Consider the following 22,032-nt stretch of genomic DNA (forward strand, 5'->3'; position numbering starts at 1 on the left):
TGCGAAGGGAACAGGGTCCCTGAGAGCAAGAATGTGCAAAGCAGGCAGGTTGCTAGGTCCGTCGTCTTCCCTCCGATGCTCCCTTAGAGAATTTTAACCTTGCGTGATCGCCGGAGCACCGCAGTCGGGTTGCTAGTTCACGATTCCTAAGGCTGCAAAGGGCAAACACCACACACACACACACACACACACACACACACACACACACACACACGAACCGATGGAGACCCCGTTTGTAGACCCCTCTCTCCGGGAACGCGGCTGTCCCAGCTCCGAAAACGACCCGTCTCCCTTCTGAGGGGCGCTGAGGGGCGCCAAGGCGCGCTGCAGGAGTATGCATTTTTCCGAATCTGAGAATCGCTGCGAACTCGGGCCACACAAGTTTAAGCCAGCTAGCTGCCTGTGTGTCTTTGTTTGTTTATGGGCTTGGAGGGAAAAAGTTTGAAGATCTTTAACCAGACTGAGCTCAGGCGCAAACGGAAATCCCCAACAAAAGTGATCTAACTTCAAGTGGTTATGTAAGTGGGGCGCCTTCTTCCCCGCCCGATTCCCAAGCCCTCTCATTACTATTCCGGGAGTAAAATGCATCTCGATTTAAAAAAAAAAAAAAGTTTTTAAGTATGTTATTATGTTCTTGCGCCAGCAGGCGGGCGAAAACGCAGGCAGAGCCCAGGGCGCGTGACGACCCCACCCGCGGTCTGCCCCCACGCACTGCAGGAGGACCTGGAGTCTGGGGTGTTGCTGGCGCCGGGCAAGTCCTAGCGCCCTGCGGTCTCACGGTCTGCCACTCCACGTGGTGAGGATCAACAGTTTGTTGAGCTCATCAGTGACACCTTGAACTTTTCATAAAGAAAATGGGTATTGCACCGAGAGGGTTTGGCCGCGGCCGCGCGCCGGGTCGTGCTCAAAAATTCAATGATCTCGCTTGCGCCTCCGCCACCTCTTCCCACAAAAAAAATTCCAACGAGTCCGTTACTGGACTGAGACTTTTAAGTTCATTTACTACCACCACCACCCCACCCCGGGATGGCCACTCATCTGAGCCTTTAGGGGCAGCCTCCCCCCACCAGCAGCTCCCTCCTAAAAATGACATTTTGCCGGCGTCTGCGGAGGGGCCTGAATTTCACTTTGTAACTTTCTGCGGAACCCGAGCTGGGGTGGCAGCTCTAGTGGTGGTATCGTATGCAAATACGCATGCTGACGTTACAGATCATGTGGGTTTCGGCGTAGATTCCCCAGTGATCGAGGCATTTTCCCCCTTTTTTTTCTTTTTTTCTTTTCTTTTTTTTTCTTTTTCTTTTCTTTTTTCTTTTCTTTTAAAAATTTCGACCAACCGTTCTCTGTAACGGGGGCTTTTTTTTCTGTCTGTCAGTCTGTCTGTCTGTCTGCCAGTCTGGCTTTCCCCCCCCCACCACCACCACCTCTTTCCCACGGAGCCCGAGTCGGGCGCCGGGTGGGGAGTGGGGAGTGGGTGGGGGGAGCCAGCAGAGTTCCATTTTGGAACGCCCGTGCCTCGTCTCCGCGTTCCCAGCCCTGGTCCCCGCGTTCGCAGCCCCGGCGCAGGTAAGAAACTTCGCCCCGGCGCGGAGCACCCGCAGCGGGCACCGCCAGCCCGGAGCCCGACACGCCGGGCGCCCGCCACTCCAGCCCAACTTTCCCACCGCCGCCGCAGCTCCCGAAAATGTGTTGTTAATGGGACTTGGCCGGGTTAGGAATGGGGGTGCGCGGGAGGAGGGGGGGGGTGTGCAGGCTTTTTTTTCTTTTCTTTTTTTTTTTTTTGCGTGTGTTTGGAAATCCGCGGTTTCGGGGAGGGGGGCACGGGGATTTTTTTTTTTAATGAAATACTTTTGATTACAAGTTTGGATAAATGGAAGCCAGACCGAGGAGGAGGAGGAGGAAAAACATGTCTACGTTTCCCTATGTCGACATAAGCCACAAAAAAATATGGCGTCCGCTTTCGACAGGGCGTTACGTAGACCCGACTCTGATTTTTATTTATTTATTTTGTGGCCGGCTTCCTGCCTTCTTGGCCAAACTGCGGCGCTTTGTGCGAACCGGGCAGGTCCCGCGGGGACTCCACCGGGACGTGGCCCCGTCTCGGCGCTTTTTGGAAGCCTGGGGGCTGCGTGGGGCTGCTCCCCTCCCTCCCCCCGCTCTCCCCTCCGCTCTCCTCTCCTGGTGACGATTCGCCGTAATGTGGTGGCAGGAAGCATGACGCCGTGTTGAGGCTGCCTCTCCTCGCGTCGCTCCCGGTGGCTGCAGGCGGCCAGCGCGCGGCGCGGGCTGCGGGCGAGGGACCTGCGGGCAGGGCCTGAGCGCGGCGCTGTGCCCACGCCCCGCACAGGTGCGCGGGGAGGGGGACGCGGGGGGCGCGCGGACCCCGGGGCCCTGCTGTCCCTGGCCTGCCCGGACCATCCGGAGCCCGGGTCTCCCGCCAGAGTGGCCGTTGGCGTTTTCCAGTCTGCCCCACAAGAGGTTAAAGCACTGCTGGCGTTGGAGCGTCTTTGTGGCTTCCCCCCAGGACTTGGGATCCTGAGCTTTGCAAACTTGCCCTTTCCCTAGCAGCTTTGCGGGAGATTGCGAAGACCAACAAGCTCGGAAAGTTGGAAAACAGGAGCATCACAGGAACATCCCTTTGCTCCCCCCCCCCCGCCCCCTTAGCTGTGCTGTGCTCGAGAGGTGGTGGAGGAGGATGAGGAGGACTTATCCAACTGGGTGGGTGGAGGAGACCTGTCGCGGTAGCCAAGTCGTGATTTGCCCAGACTTCCACCTGATTGATTGGCTTCAAAGCCAGTGGGGTCTCTGTGTTCCACTGTTCCGCGAAGGCCTTTTGTTGGGGGCGGGAAGGAGGAGGGAGCACCCCTCCCTCTTTAGAGTCATGGCTCAGCTGGGGCCCCGGGCATCCCTGGCCTTTAAATCCCAGAGTTCTCCATTTGCTGCTCTCTGAAAATCTCTTTCTTTCTAGAAGTGAACAGCTTCTCAATTCTCAGGCCAGCTCCGTGTCGAAGCAGGACCTAGGAGACAGGAATGCCTTCCTGTGACCCCCTAAGCTCTTGGACTTCCCACCACAAGCCCTCTTAAAACACACTCTCTCCCGCTGGCTGCTCTGAGAGCAGAAATTAATGCCACGGAAGTGAAGAGAGTCTGAGCGCTCCTGGAGACTTGAGTCAAAAGGTGATTTTCTGTTTCTGAGGGCCTCCAGTTTAAGCGGTTCAGACCCAGGGCAGTAATGTCAAAACGCATTTGGATGACGGCCAAGAGGAATAAATATCTTGTTAAATGACCTGTTTGATAGTAAAAAATAGACTAATGGGGCCAGCAAGTGGTTCAGTGGGACCAACATAAAGGTTTAAGTTTGAAGTGAAAGTTACATAAAGCTGTTTACACTTGTTCTTTTAAGGCCAGGGGAAATCTAAGAATAAGATTTTTTTTTAAAAAAAATGTGTCCCTGGCAATAATCAGGCCTGTGGTGTGTAAAATATTGTTACTGTTTTTTGTTTGTTTGTTTTTTAAATCTTGACTCTATCACTCTATGAACTTGGACCTTACTTTCTAGCAGGTTCGATGTCAGCTAAGGACCCACCTTAGCAGATAATATACTTAAGGAGAAAATTCAGAAGGCCAAAGTTTTAGGCTAAATCAGTGACTTGTCATTTAAAGAGAGATGGAGGGGGAAGGGGAAAAAAGCAAATCCACTGCAAGCATTGGATTCCCAAGTTGAAAACAGGGGATCTTGATTTGTCCAGTGTTGATCACACCCTGAGCATCAGGCCTTGGTGGTTATGAGGACACTGTGCCTTTAACAACATGGGGTGGTGGAGGGAACCATGTTGCTGTTTGGTAAGTGTTTGGAGTACTGCTGTTACAATATCTAGGTTTGCTACAGTTAGCATGCTTTTTCATTCAGTCTTCACCACTACCCCACTAACCAACTATTAGAATCCTCTTTAGATTCTGGTTGAGGAAACGGAAGCTCCTAGAGGTAAAGAAAGCTTGGCCAACCCACAGGACACAATGTAGAGTCTGTGCTGGAGACCAGGTTGACTCCATAGCATCCTTCTCTGATGCAAGGAGGTCATCACAATGACAAACCACAGGGTCAAGTGCAGGCAGAGCTGAGAGCAATGGCTGCTGCCCTGGGTCTTCCACTCGGGGATTCTTCTGAATTTCACTTGTCTCTTCGTTTATTTGGCGAGTAAGTGTTAATACATTTGTTCATTCAACAACTATAATGTTCCAGATACTAACAAGAGCCCACAGTCATTAAACACTTTTATATGCCAGACACTACCCTAAGTGCTTATTATTAGACTATTTTGTCTTCATGACAACCAGGAGATATAGAGGCTTCCCATTCTCTATAGACCGAAAAAGCACAGACCCAGACAGGTCAACTCACTTGTCCTAGACCAAACAGCTCATGAGTCTTGTGTCAGCACCCACAGCATGAGTGCTCTTCCTACTGCCACACGGTGAGTGCTACAGTGAGTGCACTGCACTTGGCATTGTGGGGATGCTGGGGGTGGGGGGGCAGAGCCCCTGGGCTCAGCACAAAGCTTTGCTCCTTGCTAATGGAGGTGCTGGTGGGATAAAGACCCCCTACCCTCTTGGAGTTTGAACAGACAGTAGGAGTGCTCATTAGACCCAATCAAGCAGAATTAAGTAAGTGCTATAATTGAGGAAAGCAGACATTGTGGATGCACAGGGAGGGTGTGATTGTGCGGCTCAGAGGGCCTCACGGGGGAAACCTCCTGGAGGGGGCGGCTTCTAAACTGACCCATGAATGAGAAAGAACAATGGCTGACTGAGGTTGCACAGGATAGCATTGATTCAGCTATGAGCAACAGAAATTCTGAAGGCCACCCCGTGACATTTTGTGTGTGTTTGTGGGGGTGGGGTGGGGGGCAGGATGCTGCCTCAGCTGTATCATTGGGAACCCAAACCCTGTCTTTTTGTTGTGTCACCCTTAGCATGTGGGTCTTAGACCTGAGATTTAAGAAGGGTTGTACACTCTTCTTAAAAGGTCCCCAGGCCTCCACCAGAGCTATGCTGTGTGGCGACCCAAATGGACCAGGGAGAGATTAATCCCATCACTGCCCTGAACATGATGGAATTTGGCTTACCGGGCAGAGAAGGGCGAGGAGCTGTTGATTTAGCAGGCAGACGGTCTGAAATCTCAGATAGGAAGTGGGAAAGGGCTATGGGGGAGGGGCTGGAAGCTGTCTGCAGCCTAGGAAGTGGAGAAAGGGGTGCAGGAAAAGATGTATAGAAGTCATATTTCGCTGTGCCAATGGTTAGATCCATGCTGCAGTGCCAGGAGTCATGGCAGGCTTCAGAGTAGGGGCTGTCATGTATTTTAAGGACAGTAAGGGAAAGGCTGGAGCAATGTACCTCGTACCAGCAAACCTGCTTGGTTCTCATTTGACCTAGAATGAAATCAAGGACATTTTCAGACAGGGGCCGATGTCGTCTCAGAGAAAAAAAAAAAGGCAGCAGAGTACAATGAAGAGGGAAGGGGGGAGGAGAGATAGTCTTCAGATCCTGCCCATAAGAATCTAAAATTAAGCCCTTGTATTGAAGAGATGGCCGGGGGGCAGTTCACAGAATTCCCTGACCAGAGAGTCTAGCTGAATCAGTGAACTCTGGGTTCAGTGAGAGACTGTGTCTCAAAAAATAAAGTGGAGAGTGATGGAGGTCAATGCACACACACACACACACACACACACACACACACACCAGCCCACACAACCGGAAATCCAAAATTATTTTGAGGCACTTTAGCCGTCCCAGGATGTAAGTGCCTCTTTTCACAGTGATTCCGTTCATGGGGCAAAGGCAGCTGGACAGGGGACTTTGCCAGTCAAGCATTTCATTGTCTTCTTCCCGGCCTTTTGGGGTTCCTGGGTCAGCACTACCTCTCACCAGCCAACAGAATCACCTTGGCCTTGGTCCTACTGCTCATTGCTTTAAATCGAGACTGTGTCATGGGTGGGCCTCAGAGCTGTGTCAGTTCCCTCAGGCAGGATGCCTCCAGCAGGAAGAAAGCTCTCTGGCTCTCTTTATTGCTTGAACAGTTACCTGCCTCTCTGAACCTTGAGGTGTTTCTATGTTTGGTTTGTTTGGTTAGTTTGACTTGTTTTGTCTTGAAACAGGACCACTTGTAGCTGCTGTGTGGATTACTGTGAAGCTTAAAAAGTTTAGACAAGGGCCTAGCGCTTCCTCTGATGCATTATCAGACTCAGCAAACCAGCCCCGCCACCATGATGGTCACTGCAGCCACCTCCAAGGAATGGCTTCCCTGTCCCTTGTACTTCACGTGCTCAGTGTTAACCATCCTCCAGGGACTCTGCCTGCCCTCAGCTCACTGTGTTCTCCTCTCCTCTGAGCACAGGCACAGAGAAAATCTGCGTGGCAAATCTGCGTGGTCATAGCGATGGAAATCCTAATGAGAGCCTGGTGCCAGTCACGGGCACATCCTGTGTGGAATCATGGTCCACACCATGGCGGAGCCATGCGGAGGGTCACGTTGCTATTTCCATGCCTCTTTGGTATAGATACCTAGGTGGGCATTGTGTATGATTGGCGAAGGCATTTTCTTCTGAGCCGAAGAGAAAAGGGAGAGAAAGACGAGGAACTATGGTCTTGTCTCCCCTTCCCAGCCCCTTCTGTGAAGCCCCCACCCTACGCTGAACAGGTTGTGATATTAAGAACGTCCTCCCACAAGCTGTTTCCTGATCTGTGCTTGTACTCAAGCATTTTAGAGAGGTTGATTGGAAATGGTGTGTGTGAGAGAGAGACCCCCAAGGAGCAAAGCAATCTTCACAACACTGTGTCAGTAGTCACCCAAATTTCCCCAAGAAGCCGAGAAGGACAGGAGCAGGCGGGCTCCCCGTGCCTGAGTGGATAGCTAACCTGCTAAAACCCTCAACTTTACACCCCTTCTTCCTCCCATCCTCCCCCCTCCCCAGTCCACCCCACTTCCTAATATGAGAAGGTTCCTGGAGATTTAAGTCTAATCACACCGTGTTTCATAGCAATAGCATTTAACACGGAATGCAATCTGCAGTGAATGAAATCTGTGTAATATTGATCCACTGGAAGTTCAATAGTAGGGAGTTTGGCTCAAGTGTTAACTTTGTAGCCAAAGGTTTATTGTCTGCACTTGGTGTGCGATGGGAGAGTTAGAGACCCGCGGTTCATTTATCTTACAAAGGCAACCTGTAAAAATCCTGGGGAAAACATTTGCCATTCAGTAGGGGGGGCACTGATTTTTGTATCCCTCGGGTACTGGTATTGGCCAAATAGAGTGAGCTCCTTCTTTGGAGGGGGGACAATCCTTCATGTTGGGGTCTCAGGGCCCATTTGTGAAAGAGAGAAGCTGGTCTGGCTGATGAGTTATGAGCAGAAGGCCCTGAGTTCAGATTCTCTTTGTTCTGCTTGGATGCCTGCAGCTGCAGGACTCTAAAACAGCTGTGGAAAGTGTAGGGGGTGAGTAAGAATTCTATGTTAGGGAGCAGGCAGCGTACATGGATGCATACGTCAGCTGCACACAGGTGACAGTTGCAAACTAGTAATGCAGAAAGATTCCAGCTAGACTCCCATAGCCTTGTCAGCTCTGGCTGGTAAAACAGAACAAATACAGAGAACTCCTGGCTCACCCAGACACGCCACCAGCTCACAAATCAGTTCATCTGAAGAACGGCAGTGGTTGTTGTGTACCAGACACCGGGCTGGATGCTTCCCTTTAATTCTGACGCTTACTCGGAGCAGGAGGAGTGATTGGGGTGTTGGGTATGGTCCCATTGCAAAGACGGTAACACTGAGCTCAGAGAGCTGAAGCCTTGGCTCGGGGACACGAGGGGAGGTAGGAGAGTCAGGTGGCTCACGCAGATCCGTTGGTTTCCAGGACTTTGAAACACTTGGACAAACGAGCTCCGGAAGGGCCTGTAAAGAAGTGTGAGGAGAGAGAGGGGTTGGTTCCAACAGGCTTTGGTATTCTTCATCTGGTCGCTTTGCTACTGCAGAGGTTTAGGGCGTGAACCAATGTGTGTACCTGTGTGCATACATAGTAGAATGTGCTCAGAACTGGGATTCTAAATTTTCACCTGTAATCTGTAGAAGGGTGCCACCCTGCCTCTCTCAGTGTATGTGGCAAATGCTACCCCAGGGGCACCTCTACCCAGTTCTCCTTGACCTGGACAGAAAGAATCCCAGGAAGCCGAAAGCTGCAACGTTGGGACCCAAAGAAGAGCTGGGGCCTTCTGGACGCAGCAGAGCCTCGGTGGCCAATGGGGAGCAGGGCTGGAAGGAGCGAGCATGGGGCTTGGGGGTGGAGAATAGCTGTGTGGCTGTTTTTATACAATAAAAGAGGATCATTGTAATTGGGAACCTTTGAATCCTAACACGTCTGCCCATGGCTCTCTCCAGCTGCAGAGCCATTTAGTTAAATAGCACACAGAAAACTCCTTTCAGCTGATATTACGTTCCCGCTGTTCTTAAACTATGAGACAAGGCAGAATCGCTCTAACGACAAAGCCATCTCGGGCTCTCCCAGCCCCTGGGTCTGCCCAGACTCTGCGAAGGATATCTGTGGCCTGTGGAGGATGGCATGTTGAAATTATTTTTCATTTAAGCTTTGCCTCTGCCTTCCTAGAAACAGATTGGAGATACCCCTCACACTGCTTGGCCCAAGCCTGAGGGGGATGGTCAGGTTAGAGATGGCAGCCAATGGGCTGCCGGGAAAAGCACAAACCCCACTCCTTGGGATGGGTGTGCCTTGTCTTTTTCTTTTTAATGTCTTTGTGGTGGTGATGGGAATAGCGGGGATAATAGGGACTGGAAACTGGGGAAGGAGATTATTGTCCAGCCAGGACATTCTGGAGACGGGGTGAGCCCCAGGCAAGAACGGGCTCCGCTTTGATCTCTTTGGTTGATGCTTCCGCTTCTCCTGGGCCTCTGGGACTGCCATCTGCCATCTTCTAGGAAACTTTGTGTTACAAAATTGATTCTGAGCAGGCAGGGTGCTGCTGCCAGAAGCCAGAGCTATCCTGCTGTAATGTCGGATAACGGACACTATCACTTCAAGGGTGACCGGTGGCTGTCCTGATGACCGACATTCTAACTAATAGCATGCAGTTGGACAGTGTCTGGCCTTGGTGCTACTAGGAAGGGAGCACTGGGTCTCCAGGCGTGTAGCCTACAATCCCTTGAAAGGACACTCAAGGAAATGGGTTTATTAGAAGGACCCAGGAATGTTCTAGCGAAGAGAATTTTTTCAAAGCTAAACCCAATGGCACATACCTGCAATCCAGTACTGGGAGGCAGACACAGGAAAATGATTGTCTTGGTTGGAAAGGGAGTTCCAGGCTACACAGGACAACACAGTGACATGATAAGGCCCTTCCTATCGGAAGGAAGGAAGGAAGGAAGGAAGGAAGGAAGGAAGGAAGGGAGGGAGGGAGGGAGGGAGGGAGGGAGGGAGGGAGGGAGGGAGGGAGGGAGGGAGGGAGGGAGGAAAGGAGGAAAGGAAGAAAGGAGGAAAGGAGGGAGGGAGGAAACTGTGGAGGATCCAGCTTGGAGAAACCTAGCAAGCTGGACAAATCAGCCGGGGACCCCACAGTTCTAGGGCAGTGTCCCTTGCTGTCTAGCGCAGACATTTCAGGTCTTTCTGCTTTATCAGCCAGCGCATCTCTGCGCCTTTCCTCCCCACTTCCGTTCCTCTTTCCTGGCACTTGCTGAGCACCTGTCAGAGTGACAGATCAACGTCCCTCCTCTCAGGAAGTCCACACACAATGGTGCTGAACCCCGGCCACTGCTACAGTCCGGACACATAGTAGCTAATCCTGCTGACATCATGAGTTCAGTTCTATGCTTCTTGTGGGCACCCCTAAGAGACATCAGGACTCATTCTTCTGCATTTGACAAGCAAGGCTTCAGAAGACACTCAGTCTTAACACCAGCTATCTCTCCAGGAACCGGAACTTGAATGCAGCCCTCCAGGACCCAAGGCCTGAAGAGTTTTATCCACTTCAGGCATAGTGCATTCAGTAGTTTGTTCTAGGAAGCCTCCATCAAAAGGGGCACGTTACTCAGAGGAACAGAATCACAAGAGACTCTGGGGTTTGTTCCTCAGAGTCTCACCAAAGTGAGGAACATTTAGAAAGCTGAGGCAGTTAAGTAACAGGTACCTAGTGGCAGGACAACCATACAGTTAGACGGATTAAAGACTCTAGTGTCAGGCATTGTGCAGCTTGGGGCCATACGTAGGACCTCTCTTTCCTTTTCTTTTCCTTCCTTCCTTCCTCTCTCCTTCACTCCACCTCTTCCTTCTTTTCTTTTTTTTCTGAAATAGAGTCTCAATATGTAGCCCAGGCTGGCCTTGAATTCACAATCCTTCTGCTGGGATTAGAGAAGGTGCAGCTAGTCTTCTGAATTAGCTCTGTTGAAGATAGCCTAGTAAATGAACCTACTTAAAGTACACCAACAGGCTCTTCAGTATATTTACATAATTTATGAAGCCATTGCCACGTTGTAACTTCAGAACATTTCCATCCCCATCCCCAGACGGGACTTCCAGCGCCCATTAGCGGCTGCTCTCCATCACGCTTGCCCTTCCCCCACCTCCCCCACTCTGGACGGCTGATCTATGCCTTTGCAATCATGTAACCGGCAACCGTGAAGAATCATATAGCTTCGTTCACGTGGCTTAAAGCACTTGCAGGTTGTCTGCCATGTTGTGTGCCTCAGTCTTTCATCCCTTGGCATTGCTGAGCAGAGCCACACGGAGAAGATACAACATATTTTGTTTTCTAGTCGTTCGCTGATGAGCACTTGACCTGTTTTCCCTTTGGGGGAATTTGAGAAGGCCACTGTGAACATTTCCACACACGGGTTATCATTTGTGCATGTATTTTCTTTACTATTTGTTTTACTTTTGTTTTGTTTTGTTTTGTTTTGTTTTGTTTTGTTTTGTTTTGTTTTGTTTTGTGACAAGTTAGCCCAGGCTGGCATTGTACCCCCAAAGTAGCTCAGGCTGGTCTTAAACCCTTGATCCTCCTGCCTCTGCCTTCCTACCTAATGCTGGGATTACCTAATGCACGGCTATACCTAGTCTCTGTCAATGTTTTTGTTTCTTTTGGGCACTCAAGTACAGGACTACTTAGAAGAGAAACTGCTACGTATTTGCTACATACCATCCTTTGGCCTGCACCCTAAGGAAATAAAGGCTTAGGGAAGGGACTCTCACACTGCTCAAGTATAGAGTAGCAGGACTCAACTTGCAATCTGTCCAGTGACTACCTAGGACCAGGACTATAGCAAGGTAAATAAGGTGTCCCTTGTGTAAAATTAAAGGACACACCCACTCTTGGCCCCAAGAAGCATAGGGTTGGCACTAGAAAGTCACTGACTTTTGAAATTTTGCCTCCTATATTCCTGGTTTGCCATTGGCCTTATCTTGGCCCCAGTTCCTCCTTTGCAGAGTGCCATTCTCATCACCCGGGAAGGTGGGGAAAGAAAAAGAATGACCACGCCTTTATTGTTCCTGCTAGATCGAACTTGCAGAAGCCTCACGGATGCTCCTAAGTAATTGTGAAAATTAAGAGGATTTAGCCTTTAAAGCACATAGCTAGCCTGGTGCCTGGCACCTCGGCACTGCCCTAGAGACACTGGCAGGCGCTGTGGTGGTGGTGGCTGACAGATCTCTGACCTTAGGGACTGAGAAGCTACCTGTGAGTCACTCAAGCTTAAGAGATATCCTGGTAGCTTTCTTCCTTGACCTGAAGCCACATGCCCGCTGCATGAAAGGATAAAGTCACCTCCCAGTGACAGGCAGTTTGAGAGGCGGATAGATCCAGATTGGATGATGATCTGTTAGGCCTACCTCAGGGGGTCTAAGTCCTGCCTTTAGTACCAGCTCTTCCCCTGCCTTAGCTCTATTCCGTGACTGGCTCTGCCATCTCCAAAGCCAGCACTAGGCTCTTGTGCTTCCCATATGGAAAAATCACTGCTAGACAGTAACCCGTGAGGTCAGGGTCAGCCAGATGTGATATGCCGTGGATTCTTCTTGTGGAATGGGCCCTGTTGGTGACTTTATTCAACACCTTTTCAGCCTTTCATAGTTGGAGTATGAAGGGTATGCATAACCTATAGGAGGGGACTTGAGGAATCTACTTTGAAATTCTAGATAAAGAAAAGATGTATCCGTTGTTCAAACAGTCAGAATGATGGGCATCTTCTTGTTCAGCTTAGCCCAAGGCCACACAGACCCTGTGTGTGTCCCAGACTCACTCTTTCATTTTTTTTAAAAGATTTATTTATTTATGTATTATATGTAAGCACACTGCAGCTGTCTTCAGACACCCCAGAAGTCAGATCTTGTTACGGATGGTTATGAGCCACCATGTGGTTGCTGGGATTTGAACTCAGGACCTTCACAAAAGCAGTCAGCGCTCTTAGCTGCTGAGCCATCTCGCCAACCCTAGACTCACTCTTAATAATGGAAGCTCAGGGGTCCTGCTCAGCCTTCCTCCTACTCTTCCTAGCCTTGTGCACGTGACATGCCTAACGTCTAGCCACTGATGATCAGGGCTATCTATGGCCCACCAATGGTGGAGCTCTGTGGAGACCTCCAGTTGGAACTCTGGGTCATTCTCCTTTGATTCTCTCCTCTCTCCCTGCCACGATCACACCTAGCCTTGACTGGGTGGTTGCTCAATAAACAGTTATTAAACTGATAAGTGGAATTGAATGCAAGAGAGTTCTACATGTGTGCTGTGTGTATTGAAGCAGGAGAGCGGTGTAATGCTGGTTCTAACTGCACTACAGTGAATTTTTATTTTTTATTTTTATTTTTGTGTTTTCTTGTTTGTTTTCTTTTTGCATCTGTGTTTTGTTTTCAAATAAGAAGAGGAAGTCCTACTGGAAGAGCCACCGATTTGTCATCTGTCACCAATCCCTCCCTCCCTGAGGTCCACTGAGGTGTGATTTGAAAACCTCAAATCCATTGGCTTTGACTAATCTTAAACCTTCCCTGGTCACTGAGTACCCGGAAGTCCAAACCCAAATGCTTCCGGGGGCTCAGCAAGTACTATGACAGACTGAAGGGTAAAGTATAGATTGATAGGATGTGAATAGGTGTGGTAGAGGAGAAAGGCGTGTGCCCTTGATCCTTAGCATTGGCCTAGTTCTCCAGTTGAACTCTCCAGTCCTGCAAACGAAAGTAACTTCTGACCCACGGGGTCAAGTCCAAATTCCTGAGCCTGGTACACTGGCTGTCTTGGAGCCAATTTCTTCCTAGCAGGCAGATTTCCTCTAATTGCTTTACCTCTTGTTGCCTGTGCCCCATTTCAGTTGCTCCAGAGCCTTAGGCTCACTGCCCCTCTCTCCCGTTTATAGCTCTGCACATGGGGCTCCAGCCCTCCCCCTCCCCCTCCCCATTCCCTAGACTCAGCAATTCCGACTCTTCCTTCCCTTCTGTGGTGATTGTTGCCCCTCCCCCTGAGAGGCCAGGGTGACCTGAAAAGAGTCATCACTTTGTGGATTTTGATCTGTTTATGTATCTGTTTCCCTGGGGGAGCAGGGACGGAGGGGGGGGGGGAAAGGGAAGAGTCGCTTTCCACCAACAGGGAGAGCTTCCTGTTTATCTTCTGTCTTCAGGCGTTGAGAATGGAGTCTGCAGAGCACCTGGATGGCTGCATGAGTGAGCTAAAGGCCCTCTTTCCACAGACACCCCTCCAGGAGAAGGGTTGTAGGGACTTGGCACAAGTGTTTTAATGAGCCGCTGCTCACTGCTGCCCCTGGTGGCCGGTCTGTGCCAAAGGCCTGAAGGACTAACAGTTTTCAAATAGGAGGCCATCAGGGCAGCTTTGCCCCAGAAGAGCTTTATCTTAAATTCAGAGGCTTTTGGCAAGCTCTGCCGCCCGCCTGCCTGCCTGCCTGCCTGGTCCCAACAGGCTGCCTCATTTGGACACCTAGCCTAGGTACTTCCTGGATCTGCTTCCTGCTTTTGGCTCTTTCCTCAGAAGCACCGGGCCTACCCTCCTGAATGGCAAACAGGGTGTGTTGGCACTGTCCCTGAAGGGTCTTTCTGCTGCTTCCAATTTTAAACTTACAGAGGCTGCACTGGAAAGCTAATTTTAAGTTGGGCAGTGGGTAGATGGGGTAATGACCAGGTAGGCAGTGGTACAGAACGGTGGGGATTCCAGTTGTCAGGAATTCAGCTAAGGCAGAAGGATCATGAGTCCAACTGAGGCCACCCTTGTTCCTAAATAAACCAAAGCAAAATAACTTCTGAAGTACTAAAGAGGAGGCTGAGCTTCCCAGATGCCAGCCACCGAAGCAAGCCTGGCGTGTCTTACACCCTTACTTAATGTGATTTAAGATTCCCCAACTTGGTAGAAAAGTTACATCCATTTTCCATAGGAGAACACTGAGGCTACAGAACATAAATCTGAGGAATTACACAGGAAATGGCAGAGCTGTACTTTAAAGCCACATCTGAGTGACATCAGAACCAGAGTTCTTTCCTGTCACTCTAAAGGGTGACACTGTTAAGATCCAGTGTCACACCCTTAGCAAGAGGCCCAAGAGACCTGCCCTGTCTTCTTCCCCTAGTATGGCAGACTCTGTTCATGAACAACAAGATTAGGGTCAGCAGGAACATCTTTTCTTTCCTGGCTAAGGTGCTTTGGACACTATTTGCAGCCCTTGTCCTCATGACACTCTTGCGGTTTTTGTCTCCTGTCAGCAGAGCCAGAAGACCAATAATCCTCCTGGGCCAACCCTGTACAGTGAGAAACCTTGTCAGGTTTACAACCGAATACTTGCATGCCTGCGTGCGTAATAGTGACTAACAGACCGTTCTCCAAGAAGGTGTGTGAAACCCTGTCGACGGTTATTTTTAATTGTCACGTTGACACAGTGTGGAACCACCTGGGAGAAGACCCTCAAGGAAGGACTGTCTAGGTCATAGTGGCCTGTGGTCCTGCCTGTGAGAGTTAACTCGATGGAAAAACCCACCCTATGTGTGGATGAGCAGTAAGACACTCATTTCTCTCTGCTGTTGACTGAACATGGTGTGGCCAGCTGCCTCCAGTCCCTCTCACCTTGACCTCCCCACTCTGATAGGCTGTGGCCCCCGGAATTGTAAGGTAAAACAAACCCCCTTTTCTCCCAAGATGATATCTGTTGGGTTACTTATCACACCAACAAAATAAAATTTGAGCAGACCCCCATACTAGCCAGTGCATACAATGTGGTGCAGAGAGAGATGAGCCCCGCTATCCCAGGGACTGAACAATCTGGGGTCTGCCTCTCAGGAAGTCGGTCCCCTGAAGGGTCCAACCACAACTCTCCAGATAGCTTTGTTTCAAGCTCTGATTAGAGGGTCTAGGCTGGTGAGATTTTTATAGCTGTGACATTTGAAGCCACCAGCTTTCTGGCTGCTGTGGCAGAGAAAGAGAAAAGGACAGAGAAGCTGCTCTCAGAGTTGCCACACCTGCTCACACGGGGATCCTGGGCGAGGTTTGCTGTGCCTGACTCCTTGTTCCGCAGCAAGGGGGCTCTGCCCATCATGGCCCAGGCTGCGCTGCTCCAGCAAACATCGCCTGCAGTTACTTTGTTTTGTTCCTTGTATACTGAAATATGAAAAGGTTTCTTCCACCTCTGCAGGTCCTGCTCTACTAGAGTTAAGACACGGCCCTGACTTGAATTGGGAGTTAGGACCATAAAGACTATTAGCAGCAAAGCCAAGGTCTAAACAGAATCTTCCAGAAACTTAGTCTGGGGGCCATCCTATATCTTTAAGGACAGCACCCAGTTTCCCTAGTGATAGATTAAGTAGCCATCATTGAAAAATGAAGCTGGGCGGTGGTGGCGCACGCCTGTAATCCCAGCACTCTGGGAGGCAGAGGCAGGCAGATTTCTGAGTTTGAAGCCAGCCTGGTCTACCGAGTGAGTTCCAGGACAGCCAGGGCTATACAGAGAAACCCTGTCTTGAAAAAAACCAAATCCAAAAAACAAAAACAAAAACAAAAACAAACAAAAAAACAAAAAACAAAAAAAAAAAGAAAAAGAAAAATGAAAATCTACCAAGCGGTTTGTTTGTTTTAACGTATTACCTATTTGTCTTCCACATACACTTTGGAGCATACACCATTACAGTTGTTTAGGTTTGCACTGAACAGTCAGTGTGGCACCAAGGTTGACATTCAGTGAGCCCATAACTTACTGCCAAACTTCCCCGAGAGTCCTAGTAACACGGCCCCAGTTCACCCCAACCGTCGGCACGCGGCCCCTCTGCAGCTCCACTGCTGTAACTTCTACGCTCCACCCGTGTGAGGTCATTGCTGTTCCTCTCCTCCTGAAAGAGGCCTGGGGACTCTCCATGGAACAATTGAGAAAACTGAGACTGAGAACAGCATTTAAAAGTATAGTTAAGAAGGGGCCCAGCTGGGCCTCACCGCGCGGAACGGAACGGCTGACGGCTGACTCGGTTCGCACAGGCGGTGCCGGAAAGGCCAGGGCTTAACTCTCAGTATTCATGGGGTTTTACACATGCCACTCCACCCAACCATTCTTGGGTCAGCCTGAAGTGGTTGGGATTCTGGGTGCTTGGCTTGTTTCTGCCTGTTGTAGGAAGCAAGCAGGAGATTGCTATATGGTAGGTAGGACATTAAACGTTAGACCTATCGTATTGGAGAAATGAAACAGTTCTTTCCACTCAAGTCTGTTTCTTTCTTCTTCAAAGGATCCCTTAAGAACCTTGAGCTCAGCACTCTGGTCAGGAGCGGTTGGTTGTCTGTTCCGATTTTGGCTCTGAAATGTTGCCTGGCAGATGGGTGCCATGTGGGCAGCACGCCTTCCTCACCAGCCAATCCTGGGACTACCCAGCAGGCAGTGCGTGCGTGTGTGATCGACTTTGCACTGGCATCTGTGGCGACCAGTCAGCTGACGACCTTCAAGTTCATCTGGTCCGGCCAGCTGTGGCTTTATACGAGAGGGAATGTGGACTCTCCCTAGCCTCTGATTTGTTCAGGTCTCACTGCTGCTGTTAAGTGTCTCCTCGCTTGAGCTGGCTTCGGGGTAGCGCTCTGTCTAGATGGTACAGTGCTGCTTCCTCTTTAGGGCATTGAAGGATGCCCCATAACTCACTTTTTGCTCTCTGTATCACTTCAGACAGTTTTCTTTTGCTCCCCCTCAATATCTACAGTGTGCAGGACTGACAGTGACCCAGGACTGTCTTCCCATCTCTTGGCAAGACTCGAGGGACCAAGCACAGCTGTGCTATCTGTCTCAGAAGAGCAGACTATGTACAGTCTGGAATGTTTACCAATGGAACCTGGGTTAGAACTTTGTGGTTTGTTTTCTTGTTTGGTTTTTAATATCAGGATTTCAGGCCAAGTTCTCTGCTGAAGACATTTACCTGGTGGTGGAGGTGTGTGTGTGTGGGGGGGGTGGGTGGCAGAGGTAGGCAAATCTTGTGTGAGTTTGAGGCCAGCATGGCCTACAGAGTGAGTTCCAGGACAGCCAGGGCAACACAGGGAAACCCTGACTGAAAGAAGGAAAGAAAGACAGGCAGGCAGAAAGAAAGAAAGAAAGAAAGAAAGAAAGAAAGAAAGAAAGAAAGAAAGAAAGAAAGAAAGAAAGAGAGGAAGGGAGGAAGGGAGGAAGGGAGGAAGGGAGGAAGGGAGGGAGAGAGGGAGAGGGAGGGAGGGAGAGAGGGAGAGAGAGGGAGGAAGAAAGAGAGAGAGAGAGAGAGAGAGAGAGGGTTATTTAAAACTATGAATGGGAAAAAGACTAGGGAAGAAAAAGAAAATGTGTTATTAATTATTTGGGATATCCTGAGCTACATAGTGAAATCTAGGTCAACATAAGCTATAGAATAAGAGTGTGTGTGTGTGTGTGTGTGTGTGTAGTCTGAGTGTGTACAGGTACACATGCTTCGGAGATAAGGTCACTATCAGGAGTTTTTTTCTTAATCGCTTCCTTTATTCTTTGCGACAAGGAATTCTCAGCGCATCCAAGCGCTCACTGATTTGACCAAGCTGGCCTGCCAATGCTCTGCCCCACCCATCGCTGGGTCATTGCCTGTTTCTCCACCCTTGGCCTTTCACATGGTTCTGGAGGTCCAAACTCAGATGCTTGTACTTGCATTTTGCCAACTGAGCCATCTCCCCAGCCTAAAGTCCATGGTTGTTGTTTTTTTTTTTTATCACATGGTTTAAATATTAAAATTTGCTGCCCAGCTAATGGGACTGGTTTAATTACACAGCAGAATCAAAGAACTCAAGCAGTCATCAGCCCCCTGGGAAGCAAGGAAAGGAACCTCTGGTCTGGGCCTCTCTCTCTGGCAAGCTTAGACAGTTTGATTGTATCCTCGGGGGGCGGGAAGCAGTCTAGTTCTAAGAATCTAAGCGAGATCTGTTCGCCTGCCCCCAACACCTTTACTCTGAAGGAGTAGCAGGTATCTGAAGGAGCATTTGAGAACAGAAAATGCTTTTGCTTCCTCCTAGCCCAAATGGTACAGCTGGAAACAGCTGTCCTACAATTTATGTTCTTGAGGACCAAAGAAGCTGGTCACCATTATACCCCTTCCATCTCAGCCCTTGTCCTTTCCTCCATCCTGGGTCTACACAGCAGCCATAGCCAGAATCCTGGTGGCCCCGGCTTTTCTGCTCTGGTAGTCATCCCTAAGGCAGCTGGTGACCTGCCTGTTACCCTTGGCCTCTTCAAAGATCAGCAGGAGTGTCTACATCCCAGACAGCACAGTGAAGCCCCCAGGCTGCAGTGGCTACCCTTCTGGCAGGATGGGTTCTTAGTACATAATCATGGAATTTCTCAGTGCTGATGGACCCACGGCGACCCTTATCTGAGATATAGGCGGTTGGAGACTTGGCACACTGGTGATTTGTCCTGGCAACAGATGAGACATCTTTGTACCACATGCTGTTGGTAACCCCAAAGGCAATGCTGGAGTTAATCATAAGAGTAGCTGGTGGTCATTTACAAGCCAAGTCTTTTCCCAGGAGAAGACAGAGAGGGAGGGAGAGTGGGGGAAAGGAGAGATGAGGCGGGGGGGGGGGGGGGGGGGGGGAGGCAGGCAAGAACAGAGAGTCTTTTCCTCATTTCCGATGCATGTCAGGGCTTGCCAGGAAGACGTGCAAACACAGCCACGCCCACATCTGGAGTTAATCTGCACATGTAGGCAGGTGCACACTCTGCTAGGACCTTGCTTGGAATCTCTGCACAACCTTGACATCAGCAGACACATGTGGAACCTGGTGGTCTCTTTGTGAGTTCCCATTTGTAGACACCTCACTCTGTCAGTCACGACTTAGGGTGAATTTAAAAAAAAAAAGCTATACATTTGTGTAGTGTTTGGAGGCTTGTTTAATATAGCCAATCTGTAAAACATCCCTAATCCTACGTTATCAGCCAGCGGTTCTTTATTGCTAATTATCTACTTCATTCTGAATATATGTAATAAGAGTCTCAGGACATATTGGACAAATTATCATTTTTAATAGAATAATTACTTAAGTAAACATATTCCTGCACCTCTCCCTGGATGACTCCTTCTGTGAGATGAAATGAATTTTATAGGTCGGGATTGACAGCTTTTCTAATGAGCAAGATTTTGATATGGAGTTTATTACATTTGGGGGGGAGTCTGGGGACATGCTGGGTGTTTTTATTTCAGAAAGTAAATTCGGGATCTTAGGACACACAGATATTTGCGGTCTCCCCTCGCCATCCCCAAATGTGTCTTTGAAGTGGGATGTAGCTAATGCCCCATACTTTCTCTGTCTGGTTGTGCTGTTGTGTTACTATCTACTATGGAGCATTCAGCCTGACAGAGGTTCCTGGACAGGCAGGACTTAGGAGAGCTGAAGCCAACTCCGCCATCCTGCTGGTGATTTTGGGCTAATCATTCACCCCTCCGGGGCCTCAGTTTCCCCACCTGCCTTCTGGGGCTTTGAATCGTGTTTCTCAGTGGGCTACCCTCGGGCTGTCTCTCCCCCCCCCCCCCCCCCCGCCCCCGGCCCCTAAGCTGGCAAGCATCTGCGGGTGGGATTAACCTCTCAGAAGCCCATTGGCTCCCAGGTTCTTGGGAGTAACCAGTTGACTTTAAGCCTTTCTGGAATTCTTGTAAGAGAACTTGACTTGCCACCTAAACTGCCCCTGTGGAGCTGAATCTGCCCTGACGTTTCCTTGGAAAGACCACGTAACACTGAGCAAGCCAGCTGCCCTGCATAGCTTCTGCAGGTCCAAGCCAGTGCGTTCCAAAGCAGTGTCTGTAACTGATTTAAGGAGAAGGTGCTAGAAAAGGGGAAAGAAAGGGTGACGGGGTAGGGGGAAGGGAAGCAGGAAAGGGCTGGCAGGTTCTCAGTCCCAAGCCTGGATGGAAAAGTGAGTGGGTCACCGTAAGGGGATGGCGCATGCGCACTGAGGAGCTGGCCACACGGCCCAGCCCTCCCTCCTCCTCCTCTGGAATGCAATGTGTATTTACTGCCCTGTGGATCCTAGTTTCTCTCAGGAAGTCATTTTTCCCCCAGGGCTAGAGGAGAGTAGCAGGCTATCTCTCCAGTCAGAACTCTTGGGGATCAAGGGGTGGTGGCTAGAGGGGACCTGAGTCAAAAGATGATATTGAGGATATATAAATGCCACACACACACACCATTGACCTTACTCTTGCCCCCTCTCCTGCTGTGAGACTGGGAAGTAAGCAAAGATAGAAAACTAAGAACAGCTTAGTAACTGCAATTTTCTCTCTTCCCAGCCCCAGACAGACAGTCCCAAAGGACTGCCACCAGCAGAAGTATAGCCCCTCTCCTAGGCAGGCAGGTGGGGGGCGTCGTTTTGCTGAAGGTTCTCACTTGAGAGTCAGGGATCTTCCCCGCCCCCTTCACAGGCTTTTGCTGGAACTTTCTTTACTGTGACATCCAGGTCTCAGCTCTCCCCCAAACAGATCCCTGCGCCATGCCCCTCCATCCCGTAACCCATACCCAAGCCCAGGACTGCTTGGCTTGGATGGGGCTTTGTCCTGGAGCTGTTTTAGTCTTCAGCCGTCAGCTGGTGTTTAGGGGCAATGCCCCAGCCTCTGCAGTTCCCCCCATCCCAGAAACTCCAGATTGTGTCTAGTCCCCTGGAAGTGTGAAAACACTCCTCTAAGACCCCCCGTCCAAATTACTCCCCCTTCTGTCTTCCCATCCCTCCCCACTCTCTGTAATGGTCCTTATTTTTTCCTGGACCCCAATAGTTCTCTACCTGGCAGCACATGGCACTCACCTGAGAAGTTTCTAGAAACCCCTTGCATAATAATTAAACCTGACTCTCTTGGGCGTGGGAACTCTTTGAAAAGTGTCCCAAATCATCTGGAGGCCTTCCTGTAGGTTCTGTGGTCTCCCCTGGATAGTAAGTCACCCCAGAGAAGCACACATCGTAGGCTTTGAGTGCCACTGCCTTGGCAGCAGGTAGAATAATGCTTGGAGCCCTGTAGGGACTTGGGACTAAGACTGAGCAGTGAAGGAATGTTCCAGAAACTCCGTCATCACTCATGGGTGGGTTCTCTTGAGGGACTCTTTCATTTTTGTTACTCATCCAACAAACATCAAGTGTTTGCTGCTGTGTTGTGCCAGGAGTGGTAGCCAAAGCTGGAGTGGAAAGACGTGGAGAGCGTGGCCCCTTCTAGGAGCTTCCAGTGTCTGGGCGCCAGGTGCCATGCAGGGCCAGTTAGAAGTTAGAAGCCAGGCCACCCCCACCGGCACCAGACACCCCACACCCTGTGGGAGGTGTTCCGCTCATATTTTCACACTTGCTAATCTGCACAGTTCTTCACAGTAGGTGCTGCTGCCTTTTCCCAGGGGAGAAAACTAGGCTCCAGGGAGTTACCTAATGCCCCCCCGCCCCTCCCCCCGAGTCACCTGCAGGCAGCCTGGGTGTCACTTGCCACAAAGCTAGGTCTGCCTCTTGAAATCATTCAGGCTTTGAAGCACTCAGTACCATGTACAGGAGTGAGACTGGATCGGAGGC

General features: G+C 50.1%; 1 protein-coding gene across 1 annotated transcript in view; it reads left to right on the forward strand.

Annotated features, from left to right (window-relative positions):
• The first annotated feature begins 1,201 nt into the window (after window positions 1-1,201).
• Zhx2 (zinc fingers and homeoboxes 2) overlaps window positions 1,202-22,032 on the forward strand; it is a 154,803-nt gene continuing 133,972 nt past the window's right edge. Inside the window, exon 1 of the mRNA XM_052160321.1 lies at window positions 1,202-1,563. The gene's annotated coding sequence lies outside the window, so the exon portion shown is untranslated. The remainder of the gene's footprint in view (window positions 1,564-22,032) is intronic.

Source organism: Apodemus sylvaticus, chromosome 17 (genome assembly GCF_947179515.1).
Source record: "Apodemus sylvaticus chromosome 17, mApoSyl1.1, whole genome shotgun sequence".
In the NCBI taxonomy this organism is placed as follows: Eukaryota; Metazoa; Chordata; class Mammalia; order Rodentia; family Muridae; genus Apodemus; species Apodemus sylvaticus.